The sequence below is a fragment of the Gossypium hirsutum genome, chromosome A13, assembly GCF_007990345.1.
Source record: "Gossypium hirsutum isolate 1008001.06 chromosome A13, Gossypium_hirsutum_v2.1, whole genome shotgun sequence".
NCBI lineage: Eukaryota > Viridiplantae > Streptophyta > Magnoliopsida > Malvales > Malvaceae > Gossypium > Gossypium hirsutum.
Window position 1 is genome coordinate 105,345,093 of NC_053436.1, and position 10,051 is coordinate 105,355,143.

Genomic DNA, 10,051 nt, shown 5'->3' on the forward strand with positions numbered 1-10,051 from the left:
TCCAAAAATTCTAGATGGGAAATATTTGGCTCCTGACCAAAAGCCAATTGCAATGGGGAGTATTTATTATAACTTGTTGGTCTTATGTGCATAAGTGCTGCTGCACGCAAAATAGCATATCCCCAAGCTATAACAGAGAGCTTTGTTCTCATAAGAAATGGCTTAGCTATTAGTTGGAGACGTTTGATAAATGATTCAGCTATACCATTTTGTGTATGAGCATAAGCTATAGGATGTTCAACTTTTATCTCAATTGACATGCAATAATCATTGAAAGCTTGAGATGTAAACTCACCAACATTATCAAGACGAATAGTTTTTATTGTATGATCTGGAAATTGTGCTTTTAATCGAATTATTTGAGCAAGTAGTCTCGCAAATGCCAGGTTGCGAGTTGATAATAAACATGCATTTGACCATCTACTAGATGCATCTATCAATACCATAAAGTATCTAAATGGTTCACATGGTGGATGAATAGGCTCACATATATCACCTTGAATACATTCCAAAAATGCAGGAGATTCAATCCCAACTTTAGCTGGTGATGGTCTAATAATCAGTTTACCTTAAAAACAAGCCTCATAAGAGAAATCCTTGAATTCAAGAATCTTATGGTTCTTTAATAGGTGCCTAATTGTATTCTCAATTATTTGTCACATCATAACAAATCCGAGATGGCCTAACCGGTCATGTCAAATAGTAAAAGTATTTGGTTCAACAAACTTCTGGTTTGTAGTAACATGAGCCTCAATTGCACTAATATGTGTATAATATAAACCTGATGTAAACGTAGGTAGTCTTTCCAAAACATTTTTTTTCCACATTCAACATTGGTAATATATAGTTATTCAATATTTTTTTCATTCACAGTCTCAATATGATATCCATTAATACGAATATCTTTAAAACTCAATAAATTCCTTTGAGACTTGGTGAAAAATAAAGCATCATCAATGACAAATTTTGTCCCTTTAGGTAATAAAATAATAGCTCTTCTGGAGCCTTCAATAAGTTTTGAACTACCCGATATTGTATTGATAAACCGTAATATATATACATATTTTTACCCCATGCTTGGCATATTTATGGATGATTTTTTCCTTGATTTTATTGAATTTGATACTCCTAATCCTTTAAATTCATGTGTTATACTCAGGAAAGCTTAGGATAACAAAAAGGGGCCAAAAACGAACAAATTGGGCCTAAATCAATGTTTCAAACGGCTTAGGCAGTTGCACACGGGTAATCCACACACCCATGTGTGACAAACTGGTAGACCACACGCCCGTGTGTCATGGTCGTCTCAACATTAATCCAAGTCAAAATTGTACACAGCCTGAGCATCTTCACACGGGCGTGGCACACAGCCATGTCCCTATCGAGCCCAAGTCTAGTTCTACTCAAAAATGCTTATTTTGTAACAGCTTAATTTTCAGTGGTGTCGGAACAGTGATTCGAGATCACTAAATCTGAAAAATGAGTAGGAAATATTATTAATTTAGTGAGTATAAGTTAAATGTGAAGTTAGGAAAAATTTTGAAATAGTGAATAGTGTACTAAAAATAAATATTAAAATAATTAGAATCGAAAATGAGGTATAGAGAACTCGGGAATTTTAAATGGAGCCATAAACATTTTTATAAATATTTATGGAGTGTTATTAAGTTAGTATTAAAGTTTCGTCAAGATATTTTAAAGATCTGATAGTCAATTGAACAAAAAGGACTAAATTATATCAAATGCAAAATTGTGGGAAATAATTAAATAGCTTAAATGATAAAAGAAAAAGGGTTTAAAAGGAAAATATACCCAAGGTCTCTTTGCGTTGGACGGAAAGGGCATGAAATCAGCAAGAAAATAAGGAGAATTAAGGGAAAAATTGGAAAATTGCAAAATTTACTTAATAAAGCTAGGACTAAAGTGGAATTATCTAGATTTCTCTTTATTTTTCTACATTATTATCAGCAAAAATGCCATGGAAGAGTTACCTTAAGCTGGTTTTTCATATTTTTACTTCAAGTAAGTTCAATTCTTGATTATTTCTTAAAATTTTTGTGTTTTTGTGACTTTTACAACTAGGTCCACTTGTTGAATTCATTAGTTTTTGATTCTATGAAAGAAATTTAAAGTTTCTATGAATATGTGCTGGAAGTATATGATGATTTGGCATGGAATTAGAGCTTAAATTGTTTATATGATGATTTTATTGAAAGAATTGAATAGAAAGTGAATGTTTAGGACCTAATTGTAAAAGAGTTTGAAGTTAGAGTTTTATGTGGAAATTATGAATTCCAATAGTTATGAAATAACTTATAATGTCTAGTAAAAGTATTAATTGAAAAAAATATCTTAATTGAGGGGTTAATTGAGCAAGGACTGAATTGTATGAATTGTGAAATTTGGGGCAAAATGGAAATCAATATTTTGCACTAAAACTGTTTTGGACAGTAGCAGTAGTCTAACTTTGAAAAATCACCAAAAATTGTAGAAATGGAATTAGAAGATAAATAAAAAATGAAATTAAAGCTTATTGAGTCTAGTTTTTTATAGAGAAGTGATGTAAGCAATGGAATTGTAAATCATGAGATATGATAAATTTTGTGAGACAAGGTCAGAATGATTACGGGTTCCCCTGTTCTAAATTTTTAAAATCATAAAAAAAATTGGATAAAAATAATTAGGGGCTTAAATTTATATTTTTAGAATCCTGAATGAGTCTATTTTCAATAGAAACAAACAAGAACATCATTTAAATCCTGTACGAGAAGATAATTAATTTTTAGTGAAGAATGGTCAAAACTGTTAGACAGCAGAACAGGGGCGACTTCAATAAATAAACTGTATTAATTGGCCCAACCAAAAATTATGAAATTTTTATGGTAAGAAGATATGTAAGTCTAGTTTCAGGAAAAATTAGCAGATCTTAATTTGGAATTCCGTAGCTTCAGATATAAATAATTTAGTGACTATGACACGGGTGGATAGCTTGAATATTCACATAAGCAATTAGTGAAAATTATGGATGAGGTTACTTACAAGTGTGTTATTTATACCAAGGATGTGGATAGAGAGGAGGAGGAGGAAAAATATATGAATCACTCGTGTATAAATTGATCACATGCCCGATTATAATCGATAAGTGTTGGATTAGAAATGATATAATGTTTTATTTGGTATATTTATTATAAAATTATGATTATTGTTAAAATACAAAAGTTGAACTTGTGAGTTTATAAGGCTAAATTTTAGTGATTATTTGTTAATTTTATGAATTTCATGATGTGTTATTTCATATGGATTGATGATAAAATCGTGAATAATATAAAAGTATGAAAATTGAATAAATGATCAAGTTGAGCATTTCAGTTCAGTGACAAGATGAATTGAAGGAAAAGACCATGGTTGGACCATGGCAACAAGTGATAAGTGATAGCTTCGGCTACACTTATCTGATCAAGGACAAATGAAAGTGATAAGTAATAGATTTGGCTACACTTATCTGATCAAGGACAAGTGAAAGTGATAAGTGATAGCTTCGGCTACACTTATCCGATCAAGGACAAATGACAAGTGAAAAGTGGTAGCTTCGGCTACCTGATCAGTGAAAAGTGGTAGCTTCTGCTACCTGATCAGTGAAAAGTGGTAGCTCCGACTACTTGATCAGTGAATAGTGGTAGCTTCGGCTACAAGTAACAAGTGATTTCCGTATAAGACCATATCTGGGATATGGCATCGGTGTGATATATGCTACTGTATAAGACCATATCTGGGATATGGCATCAGTGAGATATGTGACTCGTGTAAGACCATAGCTGGGATATGGCATCGATATGTGATATGTGATTACGTGTAAGACCATAGCTGGGCTATGGCATCGATATGTGATATGTGATTACATGTAAGACCATAGCTGGGCTATGGCATCATTATGTGAAGATGTGTAAGACCATAGTTGAACTATGGCATCGAGAAAACGAAGTACTCAATTCCGTAAGACGTTCACTAGTTTGACAAAGTTTGGTAAGTGTTACATGGAATTATGTGATACAAGGAAGTACGAGTTGATAAGATATGAGTATAGAACTTGGTTGATAAATGAATTCATTTGTGATTATATAATTGTTCATCTTAAATATAATGTCTGTATTGATAATTCAAATGTTTTAATGAATAAAGTTCCGACATGGAATAAATTGAACACGAGGAAAATAATTATGAAATTGAACTCGGAATTCATGAAAAATACGGTTATTGATATATGGAGACATGAGACATTGATAATATGAATATGGAAAATGTTTGATAAATGTGTTTATTCATAATTATGGAATTATATACCTCATGTGTACTATTTGCATAAAGATGATATTTCAAATACTTTGGTTATTTAAGCTTAAATACGAAATAGTATGAAATCAAGATAAGTTGTTATGAAAATATATTTAGATTACAGAGATATGGCTGATATATGTTGTATGATTACATAACGTGAAATTATGTATATATATGAGAAATTTAATGAGAATTGAGTCCATACACGTTTCTTGTTATTTATATGAAGTATACGACTGACAAGGGTGATGAAGTTATAAACAGAGAGTTACACGGGTTGAAAAGACGAGCATGTGACTCTCCAAAGTGTGAAAATTTTCTAAGTGTTGCAAAAGTTTCATATGTTTACAGTTTGGTCCCGAACCACCCTGAATGTATGTTTTGGGCACCATAGGCCCATATAAGGGACGTTAAACATATGTATGAAAGTTTTTAATTTAGAAGAAATTTTATGGCTGATTTTTACATGATTGATCATATTAAGTTCGGTAATGCCTCGTACCCTATTCTAGGCTCGGAATACGGGTAGGGGGTGTTACATATTTTGGGCTAATTTTGGCATTCAAAAGTCTATATAAAGACCCTAGAAGAGGATGAGACTGACACACAGAGTGGGGCAGAAAATACTCACGATTAGCCATCGGAATCACCTCGGAGCCAGGATCTACATCAAGACTGAAGATTTCCATCCAATTTTCTAGAAATTCTTGGGTTTTCTTTATGTTTTGTTGTTTTCCAAACTTTGAGATGTTTTCCATTATTATTATGAACTAAAACTCCCTATATACGTAAGGGAGATGAACCCTGTGTCGAATCTTATTATGCTTTGAGTTATATGATAAATACTAGTTCTTATTCTTAATTATGGGTTTTAATTCTTGCTTTATTAATCCAGGATATTAACCCAGGTTTTTGATGTGCTTATTTCAGGATATTTCTCAAACTTAGACTACTGCTGCTGTCCAAAATAGTCTTAGTACAAAATGTTGATTTACTTTAATTTCAATTTAATTCTAACTAAATTCACTTACTTTTCTATCTTAATTCATACTTTATTTCTACTCAATTTTTAACCAAACTTAGACATAATTATCTATTTTTCATCATAAAACCATAATTTCGAAATTCTTTCAATTTAGTCCTTAAAGCATAAAACTTATGAATCACTTTACAATTCAATCCTTGTATCATTTTTAACTTGAATTTCTATCAATTTAGCCCTTAATTCATCATTTTATTTAAAATGGACAATATTTAGAAATCTAATAACTTTCAAAATATCAACTTAATTTCATCAAAACTTTGTTCTAAAACTTCTAAAACATCAAAATTAAGTAAAAAGGGCTTGATTGACTTACCTATTAAAGCTTAAAGCTTCAAACCTTAAATTTTCTCTTTTCTCCCTTTCTTTCTTTCTTTTTCTCCCCTGCTCTCTATTTCGTTTCATTCTGTTTCTATTTCCTTTCTTTTGTTTCTTTAGTTTATATAATATAATATAATATAATATAATATAATATAATATAATATAATATAATTAAAACATAAAATATCTTTATTATATAATAATATAATAATATAATAATATACTAAACATAAAAAAAATCTTAGATTTTCTTCACGGTAAACCGCCTCAATTTATACTTTTTGTATAATTTCCTTTTTAGTCTTTTTTATTTTCTTTTAATCTATAATTCAACTTTTACCCCTTATTCAATTTAGTCATTTTTCTTAATTACTCTTAATTAAATTAAATTCACTTAATTAAACTCTAATTAACCACTCATTTTACTTCGTAAATATTTTTAATAAATATTTATGAATCCGTTTTTCAGAAACGGAGACCCGAAAATATACTTTTTCGGTAACGGTAAAATTCGGGTCGTTACATTTCTCCCCCCTTTTATAAATTTCGTCCTTGAAATTTACCTGAGAGAGGTGGGGGTATAAGTACAAAGATCTCGCTGTTCCTCTCGGTTCCCATATTGCTTCCTCAATATTATGACATTACCGCTCGGGCTAGTATCTCAACCGGCTCTTTTTCATACTATAGATTACATCAAATCTAAATATACTTTGTCGATATAACATGCAAGAGATTTGATCTCTATAATCTTCAGAGCTTTAAATCATGAAAAATTATCATAAACTTTCTGTAACTTCAGAAGCAAAACCAAACAATATTTTACCGGTCCGAATTTTCTACAACTTCACATAGCCCAACAGAACAAGAACTTAATTTCTCTTTCAACCCGATCTTCAAAATGTTCTTCCAAGGTGAATCTCTAAGAAATACCATATCACTAACAAAATACTCAATATCCCAACGTTTCAAGTCTATATATAATTTCTGTTTGTCAAAAGTTACTTTCAGTCTGTTTTGAATTACTTGCACTTTTCTTCAATTTCACGAATCAAACAGCTCCGCATATTCTTTTTCAAAAATAGAGATAATTCCAATTCAAACTCATAGAAATTATATCCCATTTCCATTTTGATATCACCACTGGTTGTAACAGTTCTGAAGATATCTGTACCTAATACAAACATTTATATGCAAATTCAAAGTATTGCTTTTCTTTTCCCAGTCTTCAATACATCTGTCTCAAATCACTGTACATCTTATTCTTCCAGAATGCATAGACATAGTACTACTATAATTTCATGCAAATTCTCCTGTATAAGTTTTGAATCCCCCTGTTCAACTTTTATTTCTAAATAGCAAACAACCATCATATCCAATCCGAAATGTTTAATCAGAAATCATCTGTATACTATATCCATTTAACCGATAACTAATTACTACATTTCTGAGCTTTGCAGATCTGCTGTAAAGAAGTCGGTTTAATTTTTTTATCTCTACCAAAATTGATCCATCTTCAAATGATATCAGTCAGATGTTCATAGCTCATAACACAAAACAAAGCTTTCAATTTGAATATACATACATTCATTTGTCTTTTTCGGATGATAATTAATTATCATATCTTGATCTTTTAATGCAAGAACAATAACTACCACTTCCGAATCAGGTATCAAATAATTTTTCTCATGTGATTCTAACATTTCGTAACATAAACCATTACTTCACTTTTTTTTTGCATCAAAACACTGCTATCCCTGTAAATCACAAGTTTCTTTATCGGATTTCAGACTAAACCAGAACTAGTGCTTCAGTTAACCGAGCTTTCAACTAATCAGAACCTTGCTAACGTCTATCAGATCATTCCAATTCCATATCTTTCTGTAATAACCGACTAGTTTTAGAAAACCTCTGATTTCAAATATATTTTTCACTATCATTTCAGTTACAAAATCTATAGCACATTCAACTTCTTCAATCAACAGTAGTTCGGGCAACTCTTCTGGAAACACATTAGAATTCTCTTGCACTATTGCCATTGATTTAAACCTTAACTTAAATATTTTAATATTCAATACATAAACAAGGTAAATACCATGACCCCTTTCCGGCATATATCTGTGTTGGCATGTTCAATATCACAATAGACAATTAGCTCAATCTTCTCTAATTCAACAAAACATTTCATCATCTTGATCTTGCAACATATTATACTTCTGCTTATAATTTACCACCATATCATGCAGAATTAACCATTCCATTATTGAGATTATATCAAACAGTAAGAACATCAAATCGATCAGAAAATAGTAGTATCATTATCAAACAGTTCCTGCAGATCTTATCAGCCCATAAATACTAATCTGAAAAATTTAATGCTTTAATCCAAAAATTTCAGCAAACTCAACAGAAAAATCTTTAATAGATACTGAACTTATGTAATCATAGGAATAGTCAAACCAAGATCAATTTAAAATAATCATATTAGTGTCGATAAAGAAGAAAGTACCTGTAATGACATCCGCTAGAGATAAATCTTCTCATATACAATTAACATATACCCTGGCTGATGTTCATTCTCCAGATTTTACAGTGAAGTCATTTGTCACACTTCGGCTTTCACTCGTATTTTTGAGATTACAGGGTAACCTACCTCTGTTAACTATATTACTCGGTCTTGAACTCTGAATAATGTTTTTTTCAATTTTCTTCAAGCAATCACTAAGATAATAATCAGGAGAATCATGTCTAACACATATTCCATTCCTTATTCTATATTCTTCAGCTTCTATCTTCATTTAAACCATCTTCAAACCATTTGTATCATACAGTTTCTATCGAAATATACCCTCTGATATATTCATTTAATCAAACAAATTCCCTTCATACACAGTTGCAGTTATTGATCCTGTTTAAGCTTTAAGAATTCTGTATGTTTCTGATCAAGAAATCTCTGACTGATATATATATATTTCTTTTAGAACTCATCTCAGAAAATTTCCAAATAACCCTTTCTTAATCACGACATAATCAATTTTTCTACCACTGATAACCTAAATCTTTTAACAGAAATATCATACCCTTCTAACATTTAATCGGTGAACAGAACAATTCATTTACAATCCCGATAATATTCTCTAACCAGATTTCAGTTCTTTCAAGATCATTCTCAACTGTAATTCACAATTCATCCACACTATATATATACATGTACAGATCATTAACAGCAGATAACTTACCCGTTCAGACAAGCTCTATACCTTGAAGCACTTCGGGAACCAAGTAAGAAACAGGAGGGATAGATACTGTAGCAGATACAATTTCTTCAACTCACTGAAGAACATCAGTTATAATTCTAAATAATTATTTATCATTTCTTTTTCTATTATTTCATCAGTCATTATTCAGTAATTAATTACCCATTGAGTTTATACCCAGTGTTGTTGATTCAGTTTTCATCTAATTCACGAGACTATTCGTCTCCAGTACACATTTCATAATCAATACCATCGATATTTTCCTCTAACATTTTCACTATAAAAAAGTACCAAACAAATATATCAGCATCCGATCCCGACTCAATTTCGACTCAATTATGGTATGTACCTCTAGACTCAATTCCGAGCTCGATTTAGTCCGAGAATCAGCTAAACCTGAATAGCTCTGATACCACTAAATTTGTAACGTCCCCTAACCCTATACCGTCACCGAAACAGGGTTACGAGACATTACCAGTCAGTACAGTCCAATTTCGGTCATTAATTAAAATAAATATTCACACACATCCTAATTTTAAGATGTCGTCCCTTTAATGGGCCCTCGCGGTCCAATGTGAACAGTAAATTCAATTCGGAACTAATTTAGAATCACTACGAATTTTTAGTAAATTTCAAAATTCATACTACATACCGTTGCCAACCATAATTTACTCATTTCATCAATACTTTTACAACCTAAATGACTATCATTAAACATCCTGGGTACATGCCATTATCAATACTCAACATACTTTACCTTAATGAATTCGGGATCGTCTTGGGATGCTGATTCAACGTACTATCTTTACTTAACCTGCGCAAGGAAACAAACCGTACGCTGAGTATGTATACTCAGTGGTATTTCTATAATCCGAACAATTAATAATATAACAAATACTTAAGATCATAATAACAATTACAATTATTCAATTATTTATTCATAGATAAATTTCAACTACTTACCATATAAATTTTATACAAATCATATAATAAACACAATAACATAATTTTCCAATTAACTAAATCCATTATTACTTACTCCATTCTTTCACTTACTACTCGGTATAGCTTTCCTTAATTTACTCACAATTCAGTATCA